The sequence below is a fragment of the Phyllostomus hastatus genome, unplaced genomic scaffold (genome assembly GCF_019186645.2).
Source record: "Phyllostomus hastatus isolate PE091 unplaced genomic scaffold, TTU_PhHast_1.1 phas_scaffold_55, whole genome shotgun sequence".
Taxonomy (NCBI): Eukaryota; Metazoa; Chordata; class Mammalia; order Chiroptera; family Phyllostomidae; genus Phyllostomus; species Phyllostomus hastatus.
Genome location: NW_025334035.1, coordinates 3,402,394 through 3,426,638, shown reverse-complemented (window position 1 = coordinate 3,426,638; position 24,245 = coordinate 3,402,394). Strand labels below are relative to the sequence as shown.

General features: G+C 42.9%; 1 long non-coding RNA gene and 2 pseudogenes across 1 annotated transcript; 2 read left to right on the top strand and 1 right to left on the bottom strand.

Annotated features, from left to right (window-relative positions):
- The first annotated feature begins 9,701 nt into the window (after positions 1-9,701).
- On the top strand, positions 9,702-10,731 carry LOC123809499 (annotated as a pseudogene).
- A 4,260-nt stretch (positions 10,732-14,991) lies between these two features.
- LOC123809256 lies at positions 14,992-23,393 on the top strand. The gene is made up of 3 exons (XR_006783981.1): positions 14,992-15,117; positions 19,661-19,798; positions 22,792-23,393. It is a non-coding gene; the product is annotated as an uncharacterized LOC123809256 (long non-coding RNA).
- LOC123809252 lies at positions 17,062-19,689 on the bottom strand (annotated as a pseudogene).
- Positions 23,394-24,245: the final 852 nt, after the last annotated feature.

Sequence of the window (24,245 nt, the reverse complement as noted above, 5' to 3'; positions counted from 1 at the left end):
GAAAATGATGTTCAGAGGGGTGGGGACATTGAAACCATGCCACTTTCTACAGTGTGCAGGTTGTTATTGTCAGCTTTTTTTGGAGTTAAAAGAAGAGAAATATATGAAACATTTTGATCTGTCTGGTTTATTGGGGATTAGGGAGGGGAGGGGGCTTGTTGGCACTAGGAAGCCTTGGGCAGGTCGTGGGTTATTGGGAGAACTGTATGGGCTTTGGGCCAGATGGCAGATTCTGGTGTGTGGTTTAGGGCAAGTTACTCTGCTCTCTGGGTCTCAGCTGTAAAACAGTGTTGTTAGGGGGACCATTCCCCTTCCAGCAACGCCCCAGAATTAGAATCACCCCTGTGTGCTGAGTGCTTCCAAAGCTTCATATGAAACTCCTTGGTGTCTGCTGCATGCATTACAGTGAAGAGAAGCAGCATCCACAGGCAACAAATACAATGAATCAAAGCTGAAGTCAATCATGGCTCATACTTTCCTTTGGGTTATGGACTTTCCTAAAATCTCTAAGGTTTGCAAACCCAAACACATAACATCTGGCCTTGCCATGCTCTGTACCTCTTGCTAAGTAGCCCCAGGCCTGACATTAGCAGCAGCAGTAGGCCTTGGTTGGCAACTTGGTCTCTCCCAGGGACCTGCAAGCCTAGCACAAGTGGCACCCATTTGCAGATCAATTTGTACCTAGACTAAATGGTCCTGGGCAGGGATTATGGGTGACTGACCTTTGCCTGCACCTCCAGGGAGGCTGTCCAGCTTCAGACTACACTGGGTCACCATCCAATCACCTCCATAAGCAACACATTCAAGGGGAGGACTCAGCAGGCACCAGAGCCCCAGTGGAGCAAGTCTTGCTTTGTCCTCCTCGCATCTGTAGCCAGCACTGGCAGCTGGTAGGCCTGGGGGTAAATCTCTACCACAGATGTGCTAACAGCAATCAAAGCTCAAGTACAAATAAGGGACAACACAGCTCACATGCGTGGGGTGGTGCCCCTGGACAACTTGGCTTGGGTGACCCGGGCTGTTGTGCCACTGGGCCCCACAGGACATCTGCTATATCGGGCCACTCTGCATAGACTGGGAGATGTAACAGCTCTACCTAATACTTAGGAACAAACACAGGGAAGACGCTAAAATAAGGAGACAAAAAACCTGTGCCAAATGAAAGAAAAGAACAAAGCTTTAGAAAAAGAGCTAAACTAAATGAAAATGAGCAATCTTCCAGATGCAGAGTTCAAAACACTGGTTATAAGGATGCTCAGTGAGAGCATCTCAGTGAGAACTTTGAACAAAGAAACAGGAAACAAAAATAGAGACAAAAACATAAAAAAGAACCAATCATAAATGAAGAATATAATAACTGAAATGAAGAATACATGCAGGGACATCGAACTCATTTTCACCAGGGGCCACATCAGCTTTGCAGTTGCCTTCAAAGGGCCAAGTGTAATTATAGGACTGTAAAAGTGTAACTACTCCTTAACTAGGGGTAAGGAGCTTGTTGCTGCCACAGGATAGGAATGAGGTGAAGGGCCGGATTTGGCCCATGGGCCTTGTGTTTGACACCTGTGCACTAGAGGGAATCAACAATAGACTAGATGAAGCAGGAGATGTGGAAGAAATTTGGAAGACAAGGTAGCAGAAATGACCCAATCAGAAGAGCAAAAAATAAAAAGTAAGATTTTAAGGAACTATAGAATACCATCAAGAATATCAGCATTTGTATCATCATGGTACTGAAAGGAGGAGAGAGAGAGCAAGGAATTGAAAACTTATTTGATTAAATAGTAGAGGAAAACTCCCCTAACCTGGCATAGAACATAGATATACAAGTCCACTAAGCACAGAGTCCCAAGCAAAATGAACCCAAAGAAGCCCACACTAACATGCATCATGATTAAAATGCCAAAGGTTAAAGACAAAGAGAGCATCCTAAAAGCAGCAAGAGGAAATCAGTTAAATACCTTGTAAACAGTTAATTACAAGGGAGCTCCCATAAGACCATCAGCTGGTTTCTCAATGGAAAATTTGCAGGCGAGAAGAGATTGGCACAAAACATTCAAAGTGATGAAAAGCAAGGATCAGCAATCAAGATTATTCTACCCAGCAAAGCTATCATTTAGTTTTAAAGGACAGATAAAGGAGTTCCCAGACCCCCCCCCCAAAAAAATATATATAATAAAATAAATAAATAAATAAATAAATAAAAATAAATCTAAAGGAATTCATCCCCACCAAAACAGTATTACAAGAAATGTTAAAGGACTTCTTAGATTGTGATGGAAGGATACTTGACTTGTACACCTGAAACCTATATAATTTTATTAACAAATGTCACCCCAATAAATTCAATTAAATGTTAAAAAGAAGAAAAAGGTAAAAATGTGAATAATATAATGGTTACAACTACATAACTAGAGACTTCCAGACAAGATGAAGGCATAGGTAGATATACTCTCCCTCCTCACACAACCAAAAGAAGGACAACAAAAAACTTAAAAACAAAAAATAACCAGAACTGCCAGAAAATTGAACTGCATAGAAATCCAACAACCAAAAAGTTAAGGAAGAAACATTCATCCAGGCTGGTAGGAGTGATGGAGAGGGGCAGCCGGGTAGGAGAGGACTCATGGCAAGGAGGTGGCTGGAAGACCAGGCAGTCCCATATTTGTGTGCAGATAAACCAGGAGGAACAACTAGGGAGTGAGACAGACTACACAACCCAGGGTTCCAGCATGGGAAAATAAAGCCTCAAAACCTCTGACTGTAAAAACCAGTGGGGGTTGTGGTGGTGGCGGGGGGAAACTCCCAGCCTCACAGGAGTGGTCATTGGAGATACTCACAGGGTCCTAAAATGTACACAAACCCACCCACCCAGGAGTCACCTCCAAAAGGGCCCAATTTGCTTGTGGGTAGTGAGGGAAGTAACTGAAAGCTAGCTGAGAGTGGGGCAAGTGAAATCATTTCCTCTCTGACCCCTCCTCCACATACAGCACCACAACACAGTGAAGTGGGTTGCCCCACCCTGGAAAATACCTAAGGCTCTTCCCCTTACACTGTAACAGGTGTCCTGTGACAAAAAAAAAATAAATAAATGACCAAATGAAAGAACAAATTAAAGCTCCAAAAACAGAACTAAGCAATGAAGAGATAGCCAACCTATCAGATATATGTTTCAAAACGTTGGTAATCAGGATGCTTACAGAATTGGTTGAGTATGGTCACAAAATAGAGGAAGAAGTGATGGATATGCAAAGTGAAATAAAGGAAAATATGCAGGGAGCCAACTGTGACAGTAAGGACACTGGGACTCAAATCAAGGATTTGGAGCAGAAGAAAGAAAGAAACATTTGACAGGAACATAATGAAGAAACAAGAATTCAAAAAATAGGGAGAGGCTTAGGAACCTCCAGGATAACTTTACATGTTCCAAATCCAAATCATAGGGGTGCCAGAAGGAGAAGAAGAGCAAGAAATGGAAAACTTATTTGACAAAATCACAGAGGAGAATTTCCCTAATCTGGCAAAGGAAATAGACTTCCAGGAAGTCTGGGAAGCTCAGAGTCCCAAAGAATTTGGACCCAAGGAAGCACACACCAAGGCACATCATAATTATATTACCCAAGATTAAAAATAAGGAGAGAATCTCAAAAGCAGCTAGAGAAAAGGAGAGAGTTACCTACAAACGAGTGCCCATAAGACTGTCTGCTTTCTCAAAAGAACCTTGAGGGCAAGAAGGGGCTGGAAAGAAGTATTCCAACTCATGAAAGGCAAGGACCTACATACAAGAATACTCTATCCAGCAAAGCTATCATTTAGAATGAAAGGGCAGATAAAGTGCTTTCCAGATAAGGTCAAGTTAAAGGAGTTCATCATCACAAAGCCCTTATTATATGAAATGTTAAAGGGACTTATTTAAGAAAAAGAAGATGATCAAAACTATGAGCAGTAAAATGACAACAAATTCACAACTGTCAACAACGGAACCTAAAACAAAAACAAAAATGAACTAAGCAAACAACTACAACAGGAACAGATTCACAGAAATAGAGATCACATGGAGGGTTATCAGTGGGGAGAGGGAGGGAGGAAAATGGGGGGAAAGGTACAGGGAATAAGAAGCATAAATGGCAGGTACAAAATAGACAGGAGGAGGTTAAGAATAGCATGGGAAATGGGAAGCCAAAGAACTTATACATATAACCTATGAATATGAACTAAGGTGGGGAATACTGGTGAGAGGGACATACAGGATGGAGGGAATAAAGGAGAAAAAAATGGGACAACTGTAAGAGCATAATCAATAAAATGTATTTTTAAAAAACTACATAATTATTAACAGTTAGTTTAAATGTAAATATATTAAATGCTTCATTCAAAAGAAATAGAGGGGCTGAATGAGTAAGAAAATGAGACCCTTACATATGCAGTCTACATTCACTTCAGATCAAAAGACACACACAGACTGGAAGTGATGGAAAAAGATTTTTCTTCAAATGAAAAAGAAAAAAAAGTCCACGGTAGCAATACTTATATCAGACATAACAGACCTTAAAACAAAGGCTTTAACAAGAGACAAAGGAGGACCCAGCAATTGCACATTTGTGTATTTATCCATAGAAGTCCATAACACTAATTTGAAAAGACATTTGCATGTGTATGTTCAATAGCCAAGATATGGAAGCAGCCTAAGTACTCATCAAAATATGAATGGGTAAAGAAGAGATGGTAATATATACAATGAAATATTACTCAGCTGTAAAAAGGAATGAAATGTTGCCATCAGCAACAGCATGGATGGACCTAGAGGGTATTGTGCTGGGAGAAGTAAGTCAGACAGAGAAAGACAAATGCATATGGCTTCGGTTATATGTGAAATATAAAAAATAAAATAAGCAAATGAAACAGAAACAAACTCATAAACACAGAGAACATTGTGACGGTTGTCAGATGTATTGGGGGAATGGATGAGAAAGGGGAAGGGATTAAGAAGTACAAACTGGGGGCCACAAAATAGTCACAGGGATGTAAAGTATGGCATAGGGAATATAGTCAATAATATTGCAACAACTAAGTATGGTTTGAGATGGGTACTAAATTATCAGGGTAATCACTTTGTAAGTTACACAAATGTCTACTCACTAGGTTATACTCCTAAAACTAAGATAATATTGTATGTCAACTCTAATGGAAAAAAATTAAAAACAAAAAGCCGAGCCCACAGCCAAGATTAACTAAACATATGAAGAAAGCTAGTCCCATGGAAGGAAAGACCCCGGGTAAATAGACTCCACAATCCAGGACAGGAGTTACGGGAGAAACAGATGAAGAGTACAGACACTTAAGGGCTTATGAACAAAAATTGACAAAGTATTAGCCACAAATAACTCCCCAACTACTTCCAAAAAGAAGCACTGCTCTGACCACAATAAAACAGTTAGACATGAACACAAATGTGGAGTCTAAAGAGAAACACAACATACATCTTTCTCACCATCTTTCTAGATAACATTAAGAGAAAATCAAAGTAAACTCAGTGAATTAGAAATGAACAAAGAGAGTACCACATACTGAAGTTGTGGGATGGTCTAAAGTGGTTCTCAGGAAGAATTGTATGTAGTCTTTCACACATTAAAAAAAAAAAAAAAGCCCTTACTGGTGTAGCACATTTGGTGGGAACATCATCCCATACACTGAAATGTTGCTGGTTTGATTCCTGGTCAGGGTACATACCGAGGTTGTGGGTTTGATCCCCAGTCCTGGCATGTATGGCAGGCAACCAATCAGTATTTCTCTCACATCAATGTTTCCCTCTATCTCATCAATGAAAAATATCATCAGGTTGAGGTGAGGATTAACAAAATAAGAAGGGCTGAATTGAATTAAGCTAGGTTTTAACTGAGGAAACTTAAAAAAAACAAACTACACTCCCAAAATAGACTGAAGGAAATTATTTTTAATAAAGCAAGAATTAATGAAGTAAAATGTAAAAATGTAGAGATGACCAATAAAAGAAAAATCGAATTCTTGGGAAAGGTGAACAAAATAATATGAAGGAGAGAAAGGGAAACACAGACACTGGACGTCAGAAAGGAGCAGGTTAGAGAAGCACAGGACTGAGGATGCGGTCATGTCCCACTTCCAGATCTGAAGCAGCAGGGTAAAGACAGTGTTTCCCACCATTGGGGTAATTTTTAGGCTAATCCCTTAGAAACAGAGGTGATAACTTCCAAACTTAGTAAGGGAAAAAATGAAAAAAAAGTGTTAATTGAAAGGAAGACAGGAAAGGAGAATAAAATAAATAAAACTAGTAGATACAAATAAGCAGAAAATAAAAGGTTAATTCTGAATCCAAATATGTTGCTGGTTACATCAAATGCAAAAGACTAAATTATCTTGTTAAAGGACAAGAAGAATAAGGAGTAAAGTCCAACCATATGCCCAAGAGACACAAGTAAAACATAATTTGAAAGTAAAATCATATAATAGATATGTTAGGCAAATACTAACCAAAATAATTATCATATAAAGTACAGTTTATAACAAAAAGTGTTATCAAAGATAAAAAGGGTCACTTCCTAATGTCAAAGCTTTAACTCAATAGGAAGAAGATACCCTGGTATTAGACATATGTGCATAGGATAAGATGTCCAGAAAATATATCAAACAAAAAATTTGGAAGAACATATCAACAAATCTATATTTATAGTAGGAGAGTGTAATACATCTCCCTAGTAATTGATAGATCAAGCAGACAAAATAATATCACTAAAGAAACATGTTTCTTGAACCCAATTGAAAGCCAGATGGCAAGAAGCAATTTGATGCAGCCATACAGCTCTGCCTTCAAGGTCACTGGATGTGGAGGGACAAGTGGAAGACACACAGCACAGAAAGAGCCTAGAGACAAAGAAACACATAGGAAACCTTTAGAGAAGTAGCAAGAAGTAGCAAAGAATATAAACAGGTAGTTCACAGAAGAGTACTGGTCTAATGTTTACCTTGTTGTAACAGCACTTAAACATTCTGTAGTGCCTCTTCCTGTCTGAATGGGTTATCCATTGAAAAGGGGGTGCACATGGCAAAATACAGAAGTCTAGAACTTTTAAAAAATATATTTTATTGATTATGCTATTACAGTTGTCCCGATTTTTCCCCCTTTGCCTCCCTCCACCGGGTACCTGCATTCCCTCCAGCAATCCGCCCAGTAGTTCATGTTCATGGGTCATGCATATAAGTTCTTTGGCTATTCTACCTCCTATACTGTTCTTAATATCCCCCTGTCTATTTTGTATCTAGCACTCTGTGCTTCTTAATCCCTCCAACCTTTCCCCCATTCTCGCCCTTCCTCTCCCAGATGAAAACCCTCTAAATGATATCTATATCTATGATTCTATTTCTGTTCTTCGTGTTTGCTTAGTTTGTTTTTTACATTCCATAGTTGACAGTTGTGATTTTATTGTCATTTTAATGTTCATAGTTTTGATCTTCTTTTTCTTGTATAATTCCCTTTAACATTTCATATAATAAAGGTTTGGTGATGATGAACTCCTTTAGTTTTACCTTGTCTGGGAGAAACTTAATTTGCCCTTCCATTCTAAATGATAGCTTTGCTGGACAGAGTAATCTTGGATGTAAGTCCTTGCCTTTCATGACTTGGAATACTTTTTTGTAACCTCTTCTTGTCTGCAAGGTTTCTTTCGAGAAATCAGCTGACAGTCTCATGGGAACACCTTTGTAGGTAACTCTCTCCTTTTCTCTTGCTGCTTTTAAAATTCTCTATTTGTCTTTAACCTTTGGCATTTTAATTATGATGTGTCCTGGTGTGGTCCTCTTTGGGTCCATCTTGTTTGTGCAGTCTGGACTTGTATGTCTATTTCCTTCACCAAATTAGGGAAGTTTTCTTTCAAACTTACTTTTTTTCAAATAAGTTTTCAATTTCTCGCTTTTCCTCTGCTCCTTCTGGCATCCTATGATTTGGATGTTGGTATAATTGAAGATGTCCTAGAGGCTCCTTAGCCTAATTTTGTATTTTTGAATTCTTTTTTCTTCTTCTGTTCTAGTTGAATATTTTTTCTTCCCTATGTTCCAAAACATTAATTTGATTCTTGGCTTCATCCCCTCCACTGTTGGTTCCCTGTAGATTTTACTTTATTTCAATTAATGCAGCCTTAACTTCTGCCTGGGTCTTTTTTATGCTCTTGAAGTACCCAATGAGTTCCTGATACCCAGTGCTTTGAACTCTGCATTTGATAAGTTGCTTATCTCCATTTCATTTAGTTCCTTTTCTGGTGTTTTTCTCCATTCTTTCATTTGGGCCCTATTTTTTTGTCTCCTCATTTTGACAGCCTCTCTGTGTTTGTTTCTGTGTATTAGGTAGAATTGCATTGACTCCCTGGTCTTAGTAGTGTGGCCTATTGCAGAAAAGCACAGAAGTTCATGTTCTGTGTTCATGTTCATGTTCATGTTCAGAAGTTGTATGTGGCAGAGCCTTAGGTAATTGCCATGGCAGGAAGCCTGTGTCACCACTCTGTGCACCTGCGTGGGGGAGGCCTCAAAGAAGAGACAATGCTGCTTCTTGGGCTCTGGAGTTTTGCCCAGGCAGAAGGTACCTTCCAACACTCACCCTGATGCCAGTAACTTCAATTTCTCCCTGCATTCCACTGGTTCCCTTCCAGCTGTTGCCCTGGTGCAGAATCCCAGAGGGAGTGAGTCTGCATAAATCCTAAGTCTGATGCTGGCCCTTTAAGAGGAGACTCCTGAGATTCTAGCAGTTTCTTCTGCCACCCCAACCCCCACTGGTTTTTACAGCCAGAAGTTATGGAGATTTATCTTCCTTGTGCTGGAATCCTGGGCTCAGTGGTCTGGTCTGGGGCAGGAATCCCTCACTCCCAATGTATCCCTTCTGATTTTTCTATACCACAGGTGGACGTGGGACTGCCTATTCTGTGTCTCTGCACCTCTCTGGGTCTGCACCCCTCCTACCTGTCTGGATGAATGTGGTTCCTTAATTCCTTGGTTGTTAGACTTCCATACACTTTTCTGATAATTCTGGGTGTTACTTGTTTTGTAGTCTGTTAGGAACTGCCCTGCCTGGTTTCAGGAGCTGTAATGCCCCGTGGCTAAGGCTGACTAAGAGGCCTCTGGACCAGGAGACACTAAGGAGACAAAGCTTATCTCTCTGACAGGTGCACTGCCTGCTCCTTGCCTGGCCTCCATTCCTTGGTCAGTTAGCCAATGACAGGAAATATTCTTTAGAGGAGGATGGATATAAGACAGGCACGATCACATGGGAAGGCCTTCAGGGAAGGACTTGGGGGGCTGTGGAAAGAGGGGGTGATCGATCCCCACCCCTTGGCTTTGACAAAGCCTGAGTCCTCATTCTGCCTGCGAGGAGTCTCAAACCTCTCGGCTGCCTTGTCTCCTCTGCCTGACTCAAGCCTGTAACAATGACAAGGGGCGGTGCAACCCTACACTGAGAATGGTGGACTTCCAGGGGTGATGAGGCCTGAAAAAAGGATATGTAAAATCCTGTGAGGCCTGCTTTGCTGAGGATGCTCTTAATTAGATTATGAAGGCCTGGGCAGGAAATGAATTTAGCCCCTTAAGTTCTGTAGTTTTTTAGGTGATAAGACCCCAACTCAGTACGAGCACTTTTTAGCTCTTTGAACATTATCTATTTGTTTGATCCGCACTGCCAGACAATGGTTAATAAGCTGTATCTGTATTCCTACCCAAAACTACCTAATAAAAGCCCGTTCAGGTAGCGGTGTGGAGTGCTCTCCTTTGAGAGAGTGGTCAGGCCACTCTGAGGCACCCTCCCCTTGAGAGGGCAGCTGTGCCATCCCTATTCCTCCACAGGAGTCAGTAGTCCGCATGAATGGCTCTCATATCTTGACCATCCACAGTGCTGCAGAAACTGCAGGCTTGTGTCTGCATCAGTAGTCTAGTTGTAATTTTTGCTGCAGTTGTTTGAGGAGGTGAGGCGTGTTTACCTGTGTCTCCCTCTTGACCAGAATTGAAATCTAGAACTTTTAAAGAGCCCCAATCAGAAAGCACTGTGAAGCTCTCAAAGATTTCTGCACTGAGGGGCCATCTGCACCCGACAGTAATGAAAAATGCAAGAAACATTTTCTTTCTTTTTAAAATTCTTTTTAGTGCTTTTTAAGAATTTATTTATTTATTTTATTGTTGTTCAAGAAGCATTTTCTAATTAAAGTCAACATAGCTGATTATGTTTCTCATCAGGCATCTATTCAAAGCCCCAGGGCACAAGTAGTCACCTAAAGGGTAAAACTTTCCAGTTTGAATTTAGATGATCATGCAAAGAAGAAACTTACTAAACTTCTAGGAAAGTGATACTGTAAGACCACAGATGTGCTTACCATTATAACAGGTACTTGCCCTTTAAGGAGACAGAACTATGATTATGCAATGTCTCTCCAAACAATTTTATACAAAGTCTTGGAAAACTGAAGAATGGGAGAAAAATAAGACTGAAGCAGACATTGAAGATTAGATATCGAAAAATAGCCCCTCAAAACAAAATATCCTGGAAACACTGCTCCAAATTAAAGCTGCAGAGCAAAACCTGGAAGTAAATTAAGAAGATATGCTAGATATGAAAGAAGTTGAGGGTTACAAAAAGTCTGTTAGTCTTAAGAATGAGGGAACAAGGAAAATACCCTTTCTCAGTTTAAAGAATCAGTGAAGAATCTATTAAATCTGGCATGAACTATGGGGAAAAAATGAACACCATATGTGAAGAGTTTAAATAAAATGCAGGTGGATTTTAAACATACAGAAAGTGAAAGTGGATAAGAGGGTATTACCGTAATGAGAATTTGTTAATGTGTCTGGATACAAGATAACAATATAAAAGAATTATACTGCACCAAGGGTTCTCAATATGTAGCTCATGGAATACTGAACTTCCTGAGACCTTTCTAAGAAAGCAATTTTCATCATGACACAAACATGTTCTTTGCTTTTTCACTGTGTTAAAATGGACACAGATGGTGCAAAAGGAATGCTGTCTCAAATAGCTCACATGTTAGCACAAATCCAGACAGTGGTGCTAAACTGTGACGGTAGTCATTGTATTCTTTCATGCAATGTGCACACAGGAAAAATTATACCGGTTTCAACTAGAATGTTCTTGTTAAGGACAACTTTATCTTAGAGTTACTCATATCTGGAGGGAGCCTTGTTTCCATAGGACATTGCAGAAGACCATTAGAAGAAACATGCTAAACAAAACACACCCCATGAAACTGTAGAGTACAAGGAATACTAATGTGCATATCCATATAGATTATGTCAGGAGGGTTAGACACCATTTCACTCCACAGAGCAAATTTAGGGAAAAAAGCTGCTACATTAGCTTTTTAAATAATAATTCACTTATCATATGCAACAAAATATATCTATGGTCATAAGTCAACGTTCCCTTCCTTGATGTCATTAGTTACAGGGGGTAACACTAAGGATAAAATAAACATTTTGAGTGCAGAGGCATAAAAGTCCATTGTCCTTGTTCTCAGATACTGTGATACTATTATATTCTACTACAGCCCAAAGCCCAAAACATTCCCAGTTAATGCTTTAACACTGCAAGCAACTGAAAAATTATGAAAACAATGCTCACAAAGAGTGTATTTTCTAACCTAGAATCAGACTTTTAAGATGTTTATGCCTTGCCTTTGTTACTAATACTTTAGGATTTCAATGTGATTTTGTGACTGTCTGATAATAAACTGAAAACAGAATCTTTTGAATTTCCTCATCAGGAAAGGCCATAAAAAAGACTTTATGAAAGAAGTATTTGCTTATTTCTGCAAACTTAACATATAATGTCATTGTAATTTGTCATTTATACACGAGTTTTAATTTGTAAAAATGAAATTACCCAGGGTAAAGATTTGTAAAGATGGATTTACCCAAGCCAGTCAGCTTCAAGTACTGACTGTGACCACTGACCACTAACCTTGGCCCTCTGTGGAAGATCAGCTGTGCAGGGGCAGGGTGGTGGTGCTCTGATATGGTCTGTAACTGCCCACTGGGTGCTCAGGCCCTGGGATTTCCCAGGTGGTGCAGGCCAAGGTCATCCTCCACCTCTGTTTTGCCCAGGGCACCCTCCCTGAGCTACAGAGAAATCTGAGATGGCTACTACTTGTGCTGGGCTTGGAGATTCCCAGGCAAAGTCAAGCTGTGACTCTAATCTGGCTACAGCTAAGGCTCACTGAAGCCAGCTCTTGCTTGTCTCCTAGGATTCAGGAGACAAGATCAGCAATTCTTATGGAAATAGAGCTTGCATAGGCCTCTGAGTTGGGTCCGGTAGAGCCTCTGAGGATCTCCAAGGTGGGTCACCCAGTGTTAGCCAGGTTAATGGAGTCTCAGACATGGCACCATCCTACTGGCTCTGTGGTTGGAGGGCTCACACAGCGAAGGGACAATGGCCTCTGCTCACCTCAATGCCAGACACTTCAGTTTCTCCCTGTATACCCCTGGTGCCCTTCAAGCTGCCACCCTAGTGCTGGAACTCAGAGGGAACGAGTCTGAGTAGGTGAGCCCGTGTGTGGGTTCCCCAAGAGGAACTGCTTAGGTCCAAAATCCTCCTCTGCCAACTCAATCCCTGCTGGTTTTTGGAGCAAGAAGTTGTGGGGACTTATCTTCCTGGCACTGGAATCCTGAGCTGGGGAGCCTGGTGTGGGTCTGGGACTCCTCGCTCCTGAGATATCACTCCTGAATTTTTATCCACGTGGGTGTGGGACCAGCCTGTTTTGCATCCATGCCCCTCCTACCGGTCTGGATGGATGTGGTTTCTTCAATTCCCTAGTAGTCAGACTTCCATCCAACTTGATTTCTGACATTCCTGAGTGATGGTTGTTCTATATTTTTAGAATTATGTTGTAATTTTGATGTGGTTTTGCAAAGAGGCAAGCCATGACTGCCTACGTTGCTGTCTTGACCAGAAGCCTTGTAAGCTGAATTTTTATTTCACAGAATGCTATCTCCACTTAAAAGAAATATAGTCAGATTAATTACTGTTATTCATAAGTCAACGGTTGAAATGATTGGCATAAGACAGTGAGCCAGTATTTCCCAAATGCCAACCCATGAAGTGTAAAATTCATACATCGTGTGATAGAATCATAGTGAGCTCCAGAGCATTGCCAGGGTCAGTTATAGAGAACTGAGTAAAATTTAACTTTATGTGTCTGATCCCTGTGACTGTGAAATATCATCTCTGCTCCTTGGGGAACCTCCTTCCTCCACCCTCCACTCCACTCCAGGAGCTGAGACTACCTCAGTGAAGGGGCAGGTATGGTCCCTCCCTCCTGGGGCTTTGTCCATGAGGCATGACACGTTTTAACTGGTAATTGCAAAGAGCTGACTGCCCAAACAGGGAAATCCAGAGTTACAGAGAGATTTGTAACTGGTGAGGGAGGGGATTTCTTATTCTATAGGGGACAGGGCAGCCTACCCTGAAGTAATGATCTTTAAGTTGATATTTGAAGGATGAGCAGATTTTAAAGGAGAGAAAGGAGATGAAGAAAAAGATCAGATCAGAGGTAAAAGAAAATGTGTGTATTCCAGTGTTACTCCATTTCTGAGTGAGGCAAACCAAGGTTCAGGGAGGCCAAGTAACCACCAGAGGTCACACTGCACTGCAGCCCAGGTCTTCCTGACTGTGGGCTCCAGGCTGTGTTCCTGTTGCACACTGCTCAGCTTTAAGAACTGACAGCACTTGGCAACCATAGCATCTCAGGTCTCCAGGTTAAGAAAGTTTCCTCATGCAGGATTATTCCTTCTCTTTACAAATCCTCACCCAACACCAACCACAGATTATTGGAGGCGATGGCAGAGAAAATTTGACAGCAATCTCCTTTCATTCAGATCTGGTACCCGTGGCAGAACTGAGACCTTCTGAGGACTTGTGGGCCTTGTGCACTTGGCTGTTAGTTGGCTGAGCCAGGCAGTGCCCTGGCTACAGATACATCGATGAATGAGCCCTGTTGGCCCCTTGATGAGCTCTGAGCTAATTTCTGCAGCTGGAATGACTCCCCTCAGATCTTACTGAAATGTCCCAACAACCTGTGATTCTCAGAGAGCTGAAAGAGTTGCCAAGGTACACACTGCTGAGTTGGGCTAAGTTGGGGGCTGTGGTTGGACTGATCAGGGGACTTAATCTGAAGCTGAGGTCTGGAGTTTAAGTTGCGAGTAGGGTGGTGGCTAAGATAGGGACTGAGATAAAAGTTTGAGGCTGAAGCTAATGCAGAATTTGGCGCTAATTTCATTCCTGGAGTTGGGGCTGTCCAACCTCATCTAGAGGTATGTGAAGAGATAGTCCTTGTAGTAATTCAGTTCTTGATCTCTACCCCAATATCTCTCACACTTTAGATGCCACCTCAAACTCAAAGTCCTGCCTCCTGACCCACCTGCTTTCTCTGACCTCCTTGCTTTCCCACCTGTATCCTCTATCCATTTCCTGCAGTAGAAGAAAAGAAGGTGGGGGAGAGTCAGTAAAAATGACCAGAGTCCTTCATGCCTGAGTTTCTGAGACCCAGAATTCTCTAACCTAGATATCCTGTTCCCAGAATTCACACAGTAAATTAAAAGGAGAATTAGGCCTGACCAGTGTGGCTCAGTGGGTTGGGCGTTGCCCCACGATCACTGATTCTGTACCCAATCAGGGCACATGCCTGGGTTGTGGATTTGGTCCTGGTTGGGGCAGATGCACGAGGCAACCAATTGATGTTTGTCCCGCACAGCAATGTTTCTCTCCCACTCTTTCTCCCTCCCTTCCCCTCTCTCTAAAAACAAATCTTTTTAGAGAAATGAAATAAAAGGAGAATTAATGGGGTTGGACACAAGCAGAGAACTATGTAGGTGGCAGTGGTTATGTGGTCAAACTTGCCTCTCCTCCAGGGTGTGTCCCTGTCCTTGCTGCTGCTTTTGGCCTCCCCTTACTTCCGCATTGTTACCATTTGGTAGAGGAGAGTTTTCCCAGAAGGTCCGGAGGTGCAGTCTGTTGTCTCTCCTCTGCCCCACACCCCCTTTCACTTCCTGCATCAGAATTTCCCAGAATTGTTCCTGTCTCCATCATTGCACACCCAGGTAAGTCCAGAGAAGCCTTTTTCTCTGCTCTTGCTCAGTTATCACCCAAGTCCCTGACATCTGAGCTTCTCCTGGGGCCTCAGTATTTGTTCAGTTTGTAAAAAAAAGTCCCAGTGTACTTGAAAAGAATGTACACTTCGTAGTAATGGGTGCAGTGTATTAAATATGTCCATTGGATCATAATAGTACAGCCTGGAGTTCAAAACATCTGTTTCCTTGGTGATTGTTTTGTCAGCTCAATCTATCAATTAGTAGAGAGATGTATTATAATCTCCTACTATAATTATAGAACTATTTGTTTTTGTATTTCCAACATTTTTGTTTCATATATTTTGGGCCATGTTATTCCATGCACATATATTTTATACTTGTGTATCTTCCTGTTGAGTTAGGCCTTTTGTCATTAGGAAGTGACATTCTTTATCTTTGATAACACTTTTTGTTATAAACTGTACTTCATATGATAATCATTTTGGCTGGAATTTGCCTAACATATTCTTTTCTTGTTTTTGCTTTTAAACTCTGTTTTAGATGTGTCTCTTGGGCATAGACTAAACTTTACTTCTTATTCTGACTGGAAGTTCTTATCACTTGACAAGATAATTTAGTCTTTTGCATTTAATATAATCAGCAACATATTTAGACTCAGCACAAACCGTTTACATTGTGCCTTTCCATATCTACCAGTTTTATTTCTTTTTCTATCTTCTCCTGCCTCCCTTTAAATTAACTCTTTTTCACTTCTCTCCCTTAATTAGTTTGGAAGGTAAAAGTTCTGTTTCTAGGGGATTAACCTAAAAGTACATCAATGGTGGGAAACACTGTCTTTACCCTGCTGCTTCAGATCCGAAAGCGGGACATGACTGCACCCTCGGTCCTGTGCTTCTCTAACCTGCTCCTTTCTGATGTCCAGTGTCTGTGTTTCCTTTCTCTCCTTCATATTTGTTCATTACATTCACCTTTTCAAAAAATATACTTTTCTTTTATTGGTCATATTTAGATTTTTATATTTATATTAATTTCTGCTTTATAAAAATATCCTTCCTTCTATTGTGGGGATTTATTTTGTTATTCCTTTTCAAGTTTCCTGAGTTAAAACTTAGCTTATCTCAATTCTGCTGTTTTGTTTTTAAAAATGCCGGAGCGGCTTGCACATCTCCTCCCGGGAGCCGCTCCAGACCATCCCACGACCTCACTGTGCGGTGCTCTCCTCCTTCGTGTCTAATTGATTGCGCTGACTTTCCTTTTCTCTTAATGTGATCGAGAAAGATGGTGAGGAAAGTAGCTGTTGTAGATCCTTTTTGGTTTTACTTTTGTGTTCATGTCTAACTGTGTTTCATTGCGGTCAGAGCATTCCTCCTTTTTAGAACTAGTTGGAGACTTATTGGTGGCTAATTGTCTTTTTTAAAAATATATATAAACCCATAAATGTCTGTAAGTCTTGATCTGTTTGTGCTGCTAACTCCTATCCTGGGTTGCAGATTCTATTTACCTGGGGTTTTCTCTTCCATGAACTGCTCTTCCTCGTGTGTTTGGTGACTCTTGCTTGAGGCTCAGCTTTGATTCATTGTATTTGATGCCTGTGGATGCTGCTTCTATTCACTGTAATGCATGCAACAGACACCAAGGAGTTTCATCTGAAGCTTTGGAAGCACTCAGCACAGAGGGGTGGTTCTCACCCTGGGCTGTTGCTGGAAGGAGGATGGTCCCAGTAACAACACTGTTTTCCAGCTGAGACAGAGCAACTTGACTGAAATCACACCCTTGTAAATAACAAATCTGCCATATGGCCCAAAGCCCATGCAGTTCTCCCGATGCCCCAATGCACACCCACTACTTCACAGTGCCAACAAGCACACTCCTCTTCTTAACCCTCAATAAACCAGACAACTCAGAATGTTTCATATATTTCTCTTCTTTTTACTCTAAAAATAAAATGGACACTCATAACCTCCAGACTGCAGAAAGTAGCATTGTTTCAATCTACCCACCCCATCAGACATCATTCTACATTCCTCAGACACCATCCTCTCGCTGTCCCTTAAAATCCTGAATGAAAATCCATGAGAAGATGCAGGACACCCAGAAAGAAGAATTGCCAATCTAGCTTTCCTTAGCAGGTGAAAGCATTCAGGAAATATTGTAAATTAGGGGAGAGGAGGCTTCTAGCTGGCCCTGCCCAGCTTTTTCTCACAGACCCAGTGGAAGGGCCTCGTGCACACATTATCGTTCCATTGGCCAGAATCCATGAAGTGGACACAGTCTTCGCCTCCCCCGAGATCATGTCCATTCCAATTGTCTGGCTGTTGTGGACTCCAGAACCTAAGGACACCAAACAGATGTGAGCCCAGGATGCCAGACCCCCAGCCAATCCAAGGAGCCCATTTTGCCCCTGAACCTGCTGAGCAGAGACAGCAGGACCTGGGTAGAGACACAGAGGATGGAGCACACATACTCACTGGAAACCCTTCTCGTAGTTTGTCCCATCCATCCACGTCCAGGAACCATCTTGGTCAGTGAGGCCAATCCAGGTGTCCACAGAGGATGTGTGTTGCTCGAGAAATTTCTAGACAGAAAAGAGGAGGGTGGTGGCTCTTCTTTCTGTATAACAACCAGCCTCCCGAACAAGCTCTCTCAAGCTTCACCTGCTTCTCCAAGGAGCTGACCACCACAAGGTGTGTATTCTCCATCTGGCAGTGATTCTCAGCTTCAGGCTAGGGCTTCCCAGTACTGGAGAACCAGTAGCAGCTGCCTTCATGCTCCAGCCAGTTAATGGGGCAGCAGGACTTCTGGGAGCCTGAAGGGTGGGTGTGGGGAGGGTCTGAGATGCTGCCCAGTGAAACAAAGGCAGGAGATGGGGCTAGTTACTCCCTGCACTCCACTCACCACTGCTCTTGAGCACAGCCATCTGGATATTCAGAGTTCAGTTTTTCACCCAGCACGTGGACTTGCATGATCATGTCAGAATAGCCTGGGACACACAGGAGGACAGTGGGACACTCCAGGGGGCTCAGCCCTGCATCCTAGCTGTCCTCCCACCACATCAGGTCCAGTGGAGGGGAGAAGGGGCCTGACCTGCTTTGAGTTCCTGCTGCTCTTTCTCCAGCTTGCTCTCCAGAAACAACACCTTGTCATTCAAGCTGCGGGCTGGAGGGGAGGGCACTCAGCACCCCAGGCTGCTCCCACCCCACCTGTGTCCTGAGAGCCCCACCCTGCCCTTGCACACACACTACTGGTGGATCTCTCACCTGCTTGCAGCTGCTGCCCCTGGTTTTCTACCACCGCTTTCAGAGATGTTATCATTTCTTGCAAACAGCCATTTGGAGGACATGGGGACTCAGTGCTCAGTATTCACCTCCCACCCCCTCATCCCCTCATCCCAATCCAGAGCCCCTTCCAGCCAGGCTCACCCTGGGCATGCAGTGCCTGGATCTCTGCCTCAGTGTTTGAGGTGAAGTTGCTGTAAGTTGCTCTCAGTCTCCAGGTCCCTCTGAATCTTGGAACCTGATCAGACACACAGCACACTGAGTGATAAGGGTCATCAGGTGCTTCCTGTGCTGGCACCAAGTGGGGCACTTGACATGCATTGTCTCATTGGGTCCTCACTGCCACTCATCCCAAAGGGACAGGCACTGTTGTCCAAGCTTGCTGATGAGGAAAGTAAGGCTGAGAGAGGTTAGGTAGTTTGACTACATTACACAGGAACAAGGAACTGATCCAGTAGCCATCTTTATCCACCATGATCATCATCAGTGCTCACATCACTGAACCCCACCCACTATTGCCCCCATTAGTGCCCCCCCTGAGACCCTCACTTTTGGGTCCAATTACACAGATGTCGACCAACAGGAGGAGGCTGAGGCCCAGGAAGAGCAGGAAGAGGTGGGGTCCAGAGCAGAGATGCTGTAGGAAGACCTGGGGCACAGGCAGCCCTGCAAGAGGAGAGGAACTCAGGACAAGGAGAACCAGAACTGGAGAGAGACAGGGGAGGAGGAGAGGCCACAGGGACCTGTCAGGGAGGAAGGGTGCAGGGAAAGCTGGGGGAGGCTGTGGTGCAGGGGATGCCCAGGCCTCTGACCACTCATGGACCAGCACAGTCCTCAGTCACATGGGCCCTCACCCACCTCATGGCACCTGATGGTGATATGTAAAGTCTTATTATCAGGGCTGGTGGGGGGCAGGCAGACACAGAGAGTTGGGCCAGCCACGCCCTCAGCAGGCTAATGCTTATCTGTATTGTCAGTTAGCAAATGTTTCCTTTCCAAACACAACTATTCACTTCCCAAGTGCAAATGATCAGCCCTGAACCAGAGAATGGGCCACCAGGACTACTATGATCCTCCCTGGTCCTGTCTTTTTGAGGATCTTGTATCTTCTTCTTATGGGAATCCTGAGCCCTCTGAGTGGAACCCCAGCAGTGCACATGCTGTGCAGATGTGCTATGACAATGGGTCCTTCTAATCATATTATGAGGGTATTTTGGGAGACACCTTTCTCCTTCTTACCATTTATAATCCTCTGGGTATTCTTCTCACTCTCCAAGGACTGGAGGTCTTCATACTTCATTGACATGGTTGGACCCCCTGCAAGACTGTCAAAGCTGAAATGGAAGCAGGGCCAGAGACCAGGCTGGAGCTGAGCAGTGGGAGACTTTGAAGATTGGGACAAGATGGGAGCTGAGGTCAGTGCTGGAGTTGAGGTAAAAGAAGAAGTTCAGTTTGAGGATTAGCCAGGGAGTAGGACTAGGAATGGAATTGGGCCTGGGTTTTCAACTGAGGTCAGAAGTAGGGTGAGGACTGGTGTTTGGGCTGGAGTATGATTGAGTGTTGGATTGAAAGTGGAGGGAAGTTGGAGCTAAATGTATTACTAGGATGGGTCTAACATTGGGGCTTCAGTGAAGGTTGCATTTCCTCCTATGACCAGGTCAATATTCATGTTGATGCTATGGATAGAATATGCCCTAAGCTTGGCCCTGAAGTTAGAAATAGGAGAGACTTGACGGTCACCTTGGGGTTGGGGCTGGTGTTAAGTTTCAAGTTGACTCTAGGGTTGAAGCTCTCGTTGGGGGTTAACGGACAAACCTGGTTTAATGTTAGAGCTACAGGTGTGGCTAGGCAGAGGGAAGATAGGGCTGGGAATGGGGCTGAGTGTGAACCTCAGTTTGTGACTAAGGTTTGGCTGCCATACTTCAATCCACAACCAATTAAGTGAATTGAAATTCCATTTGGTCATTAAATCTCCCAGCTGCCTTTATATATCTTTTCCTATTTGTCCCACTTAAGACCCACAGCCCCCTCTTCCTGCTTCCTCTGACTCCCTCCCTGTCCCTTTGGTCTCACCTGTATCCCCAGCCCATTACCTGTGCAAAGTCTGGAGGCTGTGATGCTTGGTTTTGTTGGGCAGCAATGAGTAAGTTGTATAAAATGAAATCCTGGAGAGTGGAGTAGAGGAAACTGAGGGAGGAGTCACGTGAGTGCCTGGAGTCCTGCTGGTCTCTGTGTTTGAAAGCTCAGGAGTCTATAATCTAGGATCTCCTGTGTCCTCGATATCGAGCAGTAAATAATAACTGGAACACAGGCAGAGACTGTGTGTGTGAAGATGTTATATATGGGGCCAGCTTTGCTCTCCTCCTTTAGGGTGTGTCTGGTCCTTTAATGCTTCTTTTGACCTCCCCTTACTTCCTCATTGTTATCATTTGCAAGAGGGTAGTTTTACCAAAATGGTCTCCAGATACAATCTGTTCTTTCTTCTCTGTCCCAAACCCCCTTTCACTTCCTGCATCAGAATTTCCCAGAATTAATGGTGTCTCCACCACTGCACACCCAGGTCCAGGGGAGCCTTTTTCTCTGCTCTTGCTTGATCATAACCTGAGTCCCCTGGCAACTGAGTGTCCTCTGGGGCCTCAGGCACCAACTTTCCCTAGCTCTGGTCTAGCTCACCTCAATACCTAGAAGAAAGGATAGGGTGAGGGAGATGAGGATTCCTAGCCAGATGGGGACAGGAGGAGCTGGGAACAGGAACAAACTTTTATTGGACATCACATCTGTGATCAGGATTTTGCCAGGCACTTGCTGTACATTAACCATTCACTTCTCACAAGAACCACAGGAGACATTTTCGATGACGGACTGAGACTCAGAGCCATTGCATGACCTGCTCTAGATCTCTCATCTGGTGAGGAAAAGAGCCAGACTTCATGCCTGGTTCCACCTGACACCCTGGTCTGGGCTCTCTGCATGTGCGCTGTCTTCATGAAAGGGACTCACTTGCATCCTGGAAACTCTGTAGATCTCTCATACACACTATCTTGCCAACACAAAGGAACTTTAGTGTCTTAAAGGTAGAGAAGGAAGCAGATCAATTTTAGATTACATTTTCTATGTAAATGGGATTGTGTTGTGCTACCTGCTTTTTAATTCAATTAACAATGTACCAGGACCATTTCTTGGCATCAGTTCATATAATACCCTTTATCCCTGTCTCATCTTCATTTCATTTCATAATATACACCATAACTTGTTTACTAAGATTTCATTATTGATGGACATTATTTTCTTGTTCTGCTTTTATTTGGTATTCTGATTAGTATTTGTCTGACATTGGGGTACAAGCTATTTATTAGGGATCTGCACCTATGAAAAGAAGGGAGAAAAGGCAGAGTGAAAAGTTTGATAGCTGTGAAGACCCCACAAACTTCAGCCAATCCAGCAGGGGGTTCTGGGATTCCAACAGCAGTACCTGTCACGGCTGTCCTGTGCTGGGCTTTAACACCCACATTGCCCAAGTCACCAGATGAAGGTCACCCCAGCATGGGTATAACCTGATGGGAGAGGGCTGTGGGCACAGGCCACACTCCCCTCACTGGACACCACATCTTCCTGGAGAGGAGGGTCTGGGTAGCTCATCCCTGTGCCTCTCTCCCACAGTACTGCCTTGTACTCCCATGTTAGTTGGGGCATAATCAACCATGTGAGTTGCTGAGTCAGTCCCACAGAGAACAGGGTATGTTTCTCCATTCACTCACACATGCATTTAAGCATCCACTCATCAAATACTTATTGAGCATCTATAACAGGAGTGTCAAACTCATTTTTACCAGGGGCCATATCAGCTTCGTGGTTGCCTTCAAAGGCCTGAAATAATTTTAGGACTGTATAAATGTAACTACTTCTTAACTGTTAAGGACTTGAAATTACATTTGGCTCTTTGAAGGCAACCTCAAGGCTGATGTGGCCCCCGGTGAAAATGAGTTTGACACCCCTGGTCTATAGTATGGCAGGCAGTCTCCTTCAGAAAACACAGGCTTAAGGTGTAAACAAGCAGACAAACAAGGTCCTGCTCTCATAGAACTTACATTGTGGGAGGTGACATATAATAATTGAGTAAATGTTCATACAATATCACATGGTGATAAGTGCTATGGAGGGAAATATAACAGTGAAGTAAGTTGGGGTTAGTTTTTAATAGGCCATGAAGAATAGGTTATCAAAGGGGTCCTCTAAGCCATTACCAGAATAGTGAGAATGGGGAAAAGAATGAGGGATCAGAGAATGCTCCCAAAGGCCAGGCCTAGCAGAACCCATCCTACTACAGGCCACAGTTCCCACCTTGCTACATGCAGAGACCCTGTGGACATTGACCCTCCCTGCACTGTATTACGACTCTCCTACACAGGGAGAAGTGATGGAGGGTGCTGACAACTGGGGTGCAGGAGAACAAGGTTGACCAGTGAGACAGAACACGTATCGGAGCTATAGACCACGATTCCACAGGGGCCCTCCTCCCAAAAGACAGCCTACAGAGGACAGCAATGAAGAGGATAAGGAAAATCAAGAGATGAGATTCAAGGTCAGCCGCCACCTCAACGTCGACATCACTGTAGCTTTAATTACTGATGTAGATGCTCAATAAACCCTAAACCACAAGATGGGAAAGAGCCCAAAGCAACTGACCCACCAGCTAATTTGTTGACTCCAGAGGCTGAGAAGGGTGGGCTGAGTAAATGCTGATTTATCATGTCTACTATCATCCAGTTAAGTTACACAAAAGAGGAAATTAATTCAAAATTCCAGTAATCAGAAATGAGCAAAAGTTTGGCCCTGAAAATCTTAAGTGCTTGCTTTTTGGTTGTTGACCAGATAACTGGAACTATCTGCATTATCTATACAGCATGGGTTTTTATTATTTTTACTTAAAGATATCTCTTTTTGGTAATGACAAATATGTTTTTTAAGCCAGATTTTTCTCAATACATCTTTAAAGGTTTTAAAATACTTTCATATCTGGTCAGGTTGAGATTTTAGAATCTCATTTTTAAATTGTAATAAAGGCTTACTACTTGATTTTTTTGTGTCAACAAACTGCAACCACCTGTTATGATGGTCTTACATTAATAAACAAACAAACACAAAAGAATTACGTGTCAAGAAAGACTTTATTGGGAAAGTAATAACTGAGAACAAGTCTGATGGAGGTGAGGGAGCAAGTCATGAGGGGCTCCAGGAAGAATAGTTTTCCAGATAGAAGGCACAGCAAGTGCAAAGGCCTGGGGGGTGAAAGCACATCTATAGTTTTTTTAAATATATTTTATTGATTATGCTATTACAGTTGTCCCATTTTCCCCCCTTCACTCCCCTCCACCCTGTACACCCTCTCCCACCCATATCCCCCCCTTTAGTCATGTCCATGTGTTATACTTATAATTTCTTTAGCTTCTACATTTCCCATACTATTCTTGCCCTCCCCCTATCTATTTCAACCTACATTCTATGCTACTTATTCTCTGTACCTTTTCCCCCTCTCTCCTCCTCCCACTCCCCTGTTGCTAACCCTCCATGTGATCTCCATTTCTGTGGTTCTGTTCCTGTTCTAGCTGTTTGCTTAGTTTCTTTTGGTTTTGCTTTAGTTGTGGTTGTTAATAATTGTGAGTTTGTTGTCCTTTTACTATACAAGTGTTTTCTTTATCTTCTTTTCCTAGATAAGTCCCTTTAACATTTCATAAAATAAGGGCTTGGTGATGATGAACTCCTTTAACTTGACCTTATCTGAGAAGCATTTTATCTGCCCTTCCATTCTAAATGAGAACTTTGCTGGATAGCGCAATCTGGGATTTAGGGCTTTGTCTTTCA